This window comes from Thermobia domestica, chromosome 2 (genome assembly GCF_964235325.1).
Source record: "Thermobia domestica chromosome 2, izTheDome1.hap1.1, whole genome shotgun sequence".
NCBI classification, from domain to species: Eukaryota; Metazoa; Arthropoda; class Insecta; order Zygentoma; family Lepismatidae; genus Thermobia; species Thermobia domestica.
The window spans coordinates 377534728-377542713 of NC_137455.1; positions in this window are offsets into that span (position 1 = coordinate 377534728).

Consider the following 7986-nt stretch of genomic DNA (forward strand, 5'->3'; position numbering starts at 1 on the left):
CATGAAGATTTTGACAATTACCGTCATCTGGAACAGTATCATGCTTTAGTAGTTTTTTACCTCTCAGGTTTCTCCAGGTACCTAAGTTACAGAAGTTGGTAAGCCCCTGAATTGTAGCGGTACTTGTTCGAGGTTATACAGTGAGAAAGATACTGTCCCCACCGCTTGATAGGTCCGCCCATATATTTTAATCACAGCGAATCTTTTTTTTCTTTTAAGTGATATTTTTAAATTTTGGATCGAGCGGAAAACGAATGATCGGGTGTTAGAAATGGTGGGAAAGAAAAGAACAATATTAGACATTATTGAGAAGAAGAAGATAAACTGATTGGGACATTGGCTAAGAAGGAACTGTATCATGTGGGACGTGCTAGAGGGTATGGTGGCAGGAAAGACAGGGAGGGGGTGAAGAAGACTGCAATTAATGAACTATATTAAAATAGGAAAATCTTACGTGAAGACGAAGAGGTTAGTGGAAGCCCTGGAATCTTCTTCTGAGCTGCGGCAAGTGACCTGCCAATAATGGCAGAATACCTATGATGAATGATGATGATATACTATTTCACAAACTTTTATGACAGGACAAGATCTATCACCTTGCCAAGTATCATTCATATCACATGAGTTCGGATACATGGTGTTCTTGTCAATTGTTGTTCATAGTTCGAGAAATAACGTTATCTCGTCTCGTCTTGTAAATTTTCTAGAAATTTCGTCTCGATTCTTGAATTCTTTCTCGTCTTGATCAGGTTCTCGGAAAAAAATTTTCTCGTCTTATCTCGTTTCATAAATTTATGTACAGTCGGCGACAAAAGTTCTTTCCGTTTGATTAGCTTAGTTTCGTAAATAACTTCAGGATGGAAGGAAAATTTGAGTACAGTTTTCAGTAAATTAAAAAGAATGTAATTTGTTGTACGTTCCAGCCATACTGACGTTGCACGTTTCAGTCATACTACCGTTATTCCTAAAATAAATTTTACCAAACGGAAAAAAAAACTTTTGTCGCTGACTGTATAAAAATTTATTCTGATATAACAACCGCATTTATTATTGGAAGATATTCTGTAATGACATGCATATCTTGAAACTTTGATAAATTCTCTTCTTTGTGTTCGTACAATCATTTGATCAATTAATAGTTTTTAGACTGTAAATTTTGTAACACTAAAAGTGTTTGAGACATAAGATTTGGATGAACTACTGTTGTTCACGGGACTGGATAAATTTCTAGTCTCGTCTCGAATTGAAAAATGTACATCTCGTCTCGTGGACAACACATTTATCCTCTAAAAATCTGATGAAGGATGAAATTTCAATAATAAACACTAAAAAAAGTCCTGAACTCAATAATCTGGATGAAACTTGGCATCGTGATAGACCTTGGTCTGTTATGCAAGCTTGTCAAATATTATAACGTATAGATCTTTAGTTCCTAAGTTATATGTAAAATAATAATCAGGGCCGGCTCTACCATATATGCAACACGTGCATTTCCACGAGGCGGCAAAATCTGTTATGACTATATTATTTAAAGTAAATATTTCTTGTTGGAAATAGACTTCATGATGATGGTAGTTAAATTTACTAAGGTGACCTTCTATTTGAATACTACCATGTTTAGGTCGCATTAGTTTAAGGTCTCATGGACAGTGCTAAAGCAAATGGTCAAACAAATCCCAGCATGAATTGCTTAATTGTTGCCAAATACAAGAACTCAATTCTCGAACAGTAATGAACACCTGTTCCATTTAGTTAGTTATCACAGTTTTGATATGAAAACTAATCTTGTCTTTGTCACAAACAAGTTCCTTATCATTGAAGATGGAAAGAAATATCTTTAAACAGAAGTAAAATCAAGAAATAAAGATAAAGGAGCTAATTGCACTGGAATTGCAAACTGATATATTGAAATTGAAGCCCGATATTGAACTCTATTAAACAGATTACCGTCTTTCCTCTGTATGTGTGTTTGTTTGGTTTGTCCTTCACTAACGTAATAGATTATTATTTAAAGAAAACAACATACAATGAAATTATATTTGTTGTGTTTATGGATTTCTGAATGTGAGTGCACTTTCCCTCCCCATCATTGTTCATGATGGAGCAGCATACTTAAAATCTTGGATTTTAAGATTTATTCTTTCTGGAGAAATAGGGAGGGCGGAAAAATGATGCCACTGCAGGAGGCGCCAAATTGCCTAGGGCCGGCCTTGATAATAAACAAATGAAAGGCGATTATGCGTGAGTTTTTTCTTTGCAGTATTAGCTCCAAGGGGGGGAAGGAGGAGTGGATAAGAATAAATAAAAATACGTTGCAAAATTCCAAGAATGTTTGTAATAGAGATCCACACCGGTGCTGCAAAGGAAAATATTGCAATTTCAAAGAAACATTTACAAGTTCAGCTATTATTCAATAGACCAAGAGAAAGCTTGGAGATTCTTCCTATTATCGAATAAGTTAGTAAAGTCAAGTATACATATTTATATGATCTTTCAGGTCACCTCTAAATAGTAACTTTGCTTTTGTGATTTCAATGCAAGATTCAAGTTTCACATTAAGATGAATTCACAATGTAACCTTGTCAGGTTTCAATAGATTATCCAGGATTTCCTAACTTTTTCTTTTTTAAAATCGAAACAGTTTCTAGTAAACTTGAATTCTCAGTTGTTATGGAAAAACCCCTTATTCCACACAATTCTTGTCATTGGTAAGGGTAAAAACAGAATGGATATTCATTTATTCCAATGCTCTTATTAAACCACCCCTCCTCTACCCTTGGATAACCATTACCCACTCACTAAACGTAGAGTGACTGGGTTTTGGTTCACCCTCGTACAAGCCCTCCTCCTAGTCGTTTCTTTCTCTCTTTCTCTTCCCTATTTCTGCGCTATCCCCCCCTTCCTACGCCCCTGAGCTCATACCACTAAAGGAAAGACGCAGCATTGTTTTGATTCTCAGGACCCACAATTAATCATCCCTTCTATCAATGACTGTCATGGGTTGAAGGGACTTGGAAAAAGTAGTGCTGGATGGAGCAGAAGGGTCCTGGGGGGACAGAGGGGGTGGTAAAGGAAATCTCTCTCTCTCTCTCTTTCTATCTTTCTCTCTTTGAGTGAGTAACGTTTCATTTTTCGTCTCTCGATTTGTGTGGAGCGCCCACTATCCGACCAACCAACGTGTGTTTCTGTGTTGTTAGATTTTTAGAAAACAGTTCGAAGCATCATCACTGCTGCTACGAAAAATTTTTCACGTTGAGAAGTTTTGTGATGGCGAATCAGCATAATCGCTCTCTTTTGTTTATCTTTTCTTTATCTCTGGTTTATCATTTGAAGACATTTATTTATTTCTAGACTCCAAAACTATGCTACGCAAATGTAATTGAACTTTTAGAAGATTACAATATCCGACTGTCTATGTGTCTATTAACAGTCCCGCCAAGTGAACTTTGTGGTGGACAAACACCGTGTACGTGGGTTTCCTCGGGTTTCTCCCGTTTCCTCCCACTTTCTTCATTCTACCATTTCATTCATTTGTCATCATCTCCGTCTCCTTTAGCCTAGCCGGCATAAACGTGGGACGTAAAACTTAAAAATTTCATTTATTTTTTTGTCTATTGACAGGTATAAAAGGAAAAGCGGTGCGAGATAGCGAAAAGCGATTTTTCGAATCAATTCGGCGACCCAAATAAAGGTTCCATCTTCTTCCTGAACCTTGCACACAAACCGGAAGTGATAGAAATAGCTCATATCCGGTTTTAACGTTGATCGACATATAGCAAAAACAGTAATAGATAGCAAGAACAGATTTCCTAGAATCGATCTGGTATCTCAAGAATAGATTTGGTCTTCACCTTTATATCTGTACTAAAACCGGAAGTCGTAGAAATCCACTGTACAACTTCCGGTTTCAATATAGATGATCGTAGAGCAAAACAGTAAGAGATAGCCAGAAATGTCTCTTTCAATTGGTTTCAGCTGAAACCGGAAGTGGTTAGATTAATTCATCTCTCTGTTTCAACGTTGCTCCCTATATAGAGTAATAGTTGGATGAATAAGTTAGAAACGGGGACACGGTGGCTCAGTGGTGTCCTCCCCGCTGGTCTAGTGGCTAGCACGTACGCCTTTGGTATACGGGATCCCGGGTTCGATTCCCGGTGGGAGAGCCTTTGTGATTTTAACTGTCCTCGATGTTTCTGTGTTCGTGTCCCTGCGTTCTAGGTGATTGGAACAGTAAGTTTAAATGAGTGAAGCAAGTAAAATTAAGTAATATGTAGTTCAAGTAAGTTACTGAGATACGTTCGGTGAGTCAGTTAACTTTTTTAAAAAAAGTGTTAGAGCGTTCACTTCCGGTGCTTAGGGTACCTGGTTCGATCCCAGCTCGTGCCGTGTGGACTTTGTGATAGACAAACATCGTGCTCTCTCACTTTCTTCCGTTTTCTCTCACTTTCTTCATTCCACCATTTCATTCATTTCTCATAATGACCGTCTCCTTTAGCCTTACCGGCATAACCGTTGGACGTAAAACTTAGAAGATTTCATTTCATTTCGAGTGAGAAACGATTTTTGATATGGATTCAACGTCCAAAGAACGTGTTCCATCTCTGACACTATAGGGTCTATCTCTCTGTTGTCCCCGGAAGTTATATATATCTACCACTTCCGGTTTCAGTTTTGAACTCTCGTAATTTGGAACTCTACTATGATTTCACAACGAGCAGTGAAACACACTCTTTTCTAAATAGCATTCGTTTTCCTATCCTACCGCAGTTACCTATCAAATGATCATAGTATTGGATCTAAATTTCCTAGCGTTCTTGCCGACGAAGTTTTAGTAATGAGATGTATGGTCAGTGCATTTCGGTCCCATTACCGTTATATAAGAATTTATAGATTGGGATTCTCACAGTCTCACGATACTGAGCCAAATACTGAAAATTCTGAACCCCACAGGGACTTAAACCCAGCATCACGTGTGGTAACCATTCATCTGCACGGGAATTTGGTACTTTAATATCTTATTGCGTCAATTCTGCCACTATTAGGGACCACCGCAGATTTTTTTTTTTTTCGAACGAGTGCAAAAGGCCGACACACAAGTGCAGAATACAAACAAATCTTTATGCACGTGTGTACACAAGACTTCATGTAATTCAACAGTTATTTACGCAAATTGCATAGCTTCATTAATTATAGTACAGAGTTACGACTGTGATCGGATCGTGGGTCAACAGGACATCAACCATTCTGATGCACCATCCATCGTGAACCACTCTGAGCAACTGACCCACCATGACCCACTCTGACTCACCGACCTACTACGAGTCACTGACCCACTCTGCTCAACATTCTAGACAGCATCTTCTGAATACTCGTAAATTTGTCTACGTTTTACTTTCAAGGCCTCCATTTTTATTCCTTTTTTCATTTGTTTCTATTTACTTACCTGAAATGAGTATATCTAAGTGAAAAAAGAACTTCAGGCACTTTTGGATATTGATATTTGTAATTGTAATAGTAGCAACAAGACTTAGTACTTAACTTTCAAGACGCAATCGAATTTTATATTGCTTAATTTCTTTACGTTGGCCTTCTTTACCTTGACGTAAGACTCGAATTTTATCCTATTTTCTACTCAAAAGTACCTATAATTCAACAAGGAAATAATTATATATTATAATTAGAGATTCATCGTAATATAGCCCATAACAAACATTTTACCATTTTATATCATAAAGGTCAGATTCACCAGTATTGAAACAGCGATTGGCCGTAGAAATTCAAATTCCGATTAGTGAGAATTTCATAGCCTTGTGTTATTACAAGTGTAAACTCTTTAGTCAGTGGAGAGGAGGGCGTGAATCATGAGTCAGAGTAGGTCTTGGTGGATGGTGGGTCAGAGTAGGTGATAAAGGGTGAGTGTGTCATGGGTCAAATTTTTATTCACCCAAGTCATCTCTGCTATAGTAGTATGGTGCTTGATATAAATAATATTTAATACTATAGTGTCTTGAGTAAGCAAATCTAGTCTAATAAACAGGGTGGCCCCAAAGCAGGTATACACCCCTGCATTGATCAAGTATAACCAAGGGCGCCCTTCAGGGGGGCAAGGTGAGGCGCTTGGCCCCTCTAGAGGAAATTGTACTTCGGAAGATCGAAAACCCAATAGATGTTTTAGAATAGTTACCGCAAAATTTGAGACTACATTTGAAATGTCGCTTATACTTGCTCCCCCTTGGAAACCACAACATGGGCGCCCTTGAGTATAACATTCTATTTGTGGGTTTATTTGCTTCAATCACTCTGGGCTTAAGTTATAAGTAAAAAGACGTTAAGAACCAATAATAAAGAAACTAGGTCTACCTGTTTGATAGCAATAAGAAATGATATAAAATACGGAATGGGACTATATAGTACCTTCTTTTGGGCCAGTATTTTGATAGCCTTTCGAAGAACTGAAAATCCAGGGATGAGCAATTGCCCCATACTCTTTTCCTCCACCCTGTGGGCAGCCATTGCTACTATCACTCATTTGAAGTTACTATCCATTCCTTTTAGCGTACGTGGAATAACACAGAACGTTAAACTGAAAAAAAAAAAGTCCTGGTGCAGGTTGACTTTAGATGGGCTAAAAAATTTTATGTTTACGGTTCAACTTTGTTACTGTACTTGAAAGATAGCTGAATAAGGAACTAAATTCTTCTTGCGTTTCTTTTAAAGCTTGCATCCGCAAAAGTTTACTTTAGCATGCACCTATAAATAAGGCGTTTCTTTAATAGAAACTCATTTTTGCTGCCTTAAGACATCGTTTTCGAGTAGCGACTTAATGTTACGTTCCTTTCCTTAATTTACATGGTGATTAAGTTTACATGTGCAGGAGGAAAGAAATATATTTTTTAATGAAAAGTACGGCTAATCTAAACTAAATTTTCCTAATCGTTCTTTATATAACCGAAGCTAAGCTACTAAATATCAACTATACACACCGAGACTAACTTAACCTTAGCTAAGTACTAAATCTTAAAATTATCGAGACTAACCATACGGCAGCTAAGCTAGGATAGTAAACCTCAACTAAATATACCTATACTGACCTAATCAGAGCTAAGCTAAGGCGCTAAACTTATCTATACTGAGCTAGCCATAGCTCAGCTAAAGCACTAAACTTAAGCTAAATTTATTGAGACTAATTTAACCCAAAATAAGGAACTTAGTCGTATCTAAACGTATTGAGACTAGTCTTAGATAACCTAGCTTAGGTATTATATTTCATCTAAACTTATCAAAATAAATCTACCTAATTTAAGCTAAGGTATCAGATTTCATCTAAACTTATCTAGACTAACCTAACCTAAATTAAGATATTAAATCTCATCTAAACTTATCGATATAAACCTATCCTAATCTAAAATAATTATCCTTACATAAACTTACCGACTGACCTAACCTAATGTACTAAATCTCAGCTAATCTTCCTAATCTAACCTAAGCTAATGTTCTAAAGCTAATCTAACCTAAGCTAATGTTCTAAAGCTAATCTAACCTATATTTTGTACCGAACAAAGCTAACCTAATCAAACTTAACTTCTCAAACATTAATTAATCTAACGCAATCAATTCGACCTTAATGTCGTATCCGTGGGTTATCTCGGGAAACTTCCGTTTCCTCCCACATTATCATTCCACCAAGAGCTCATTCGTGGCTAAGTGGTTAGCGGACGCGCCTTTGGCGTGGGAGATCCGGGTTCGATTCCCGGCGGGAGCTCATGTGGTTCGGATTCCACGTTAATCAGTATGTCCACGTCTTATATAACCTCACTGCTGAACGGGACGTTAAACTCAAACTCAACTCAACATTCTCATTCCACCAATTTTTTATCATTAGTTACTTGTCTTAGATATGTCTCCCTTAGCTTAAATGACGTAATCGTAGAACATTAAACTGAATTATTTTAATTTCAAATCTACCCTAGGCTGCTGAACATTCCT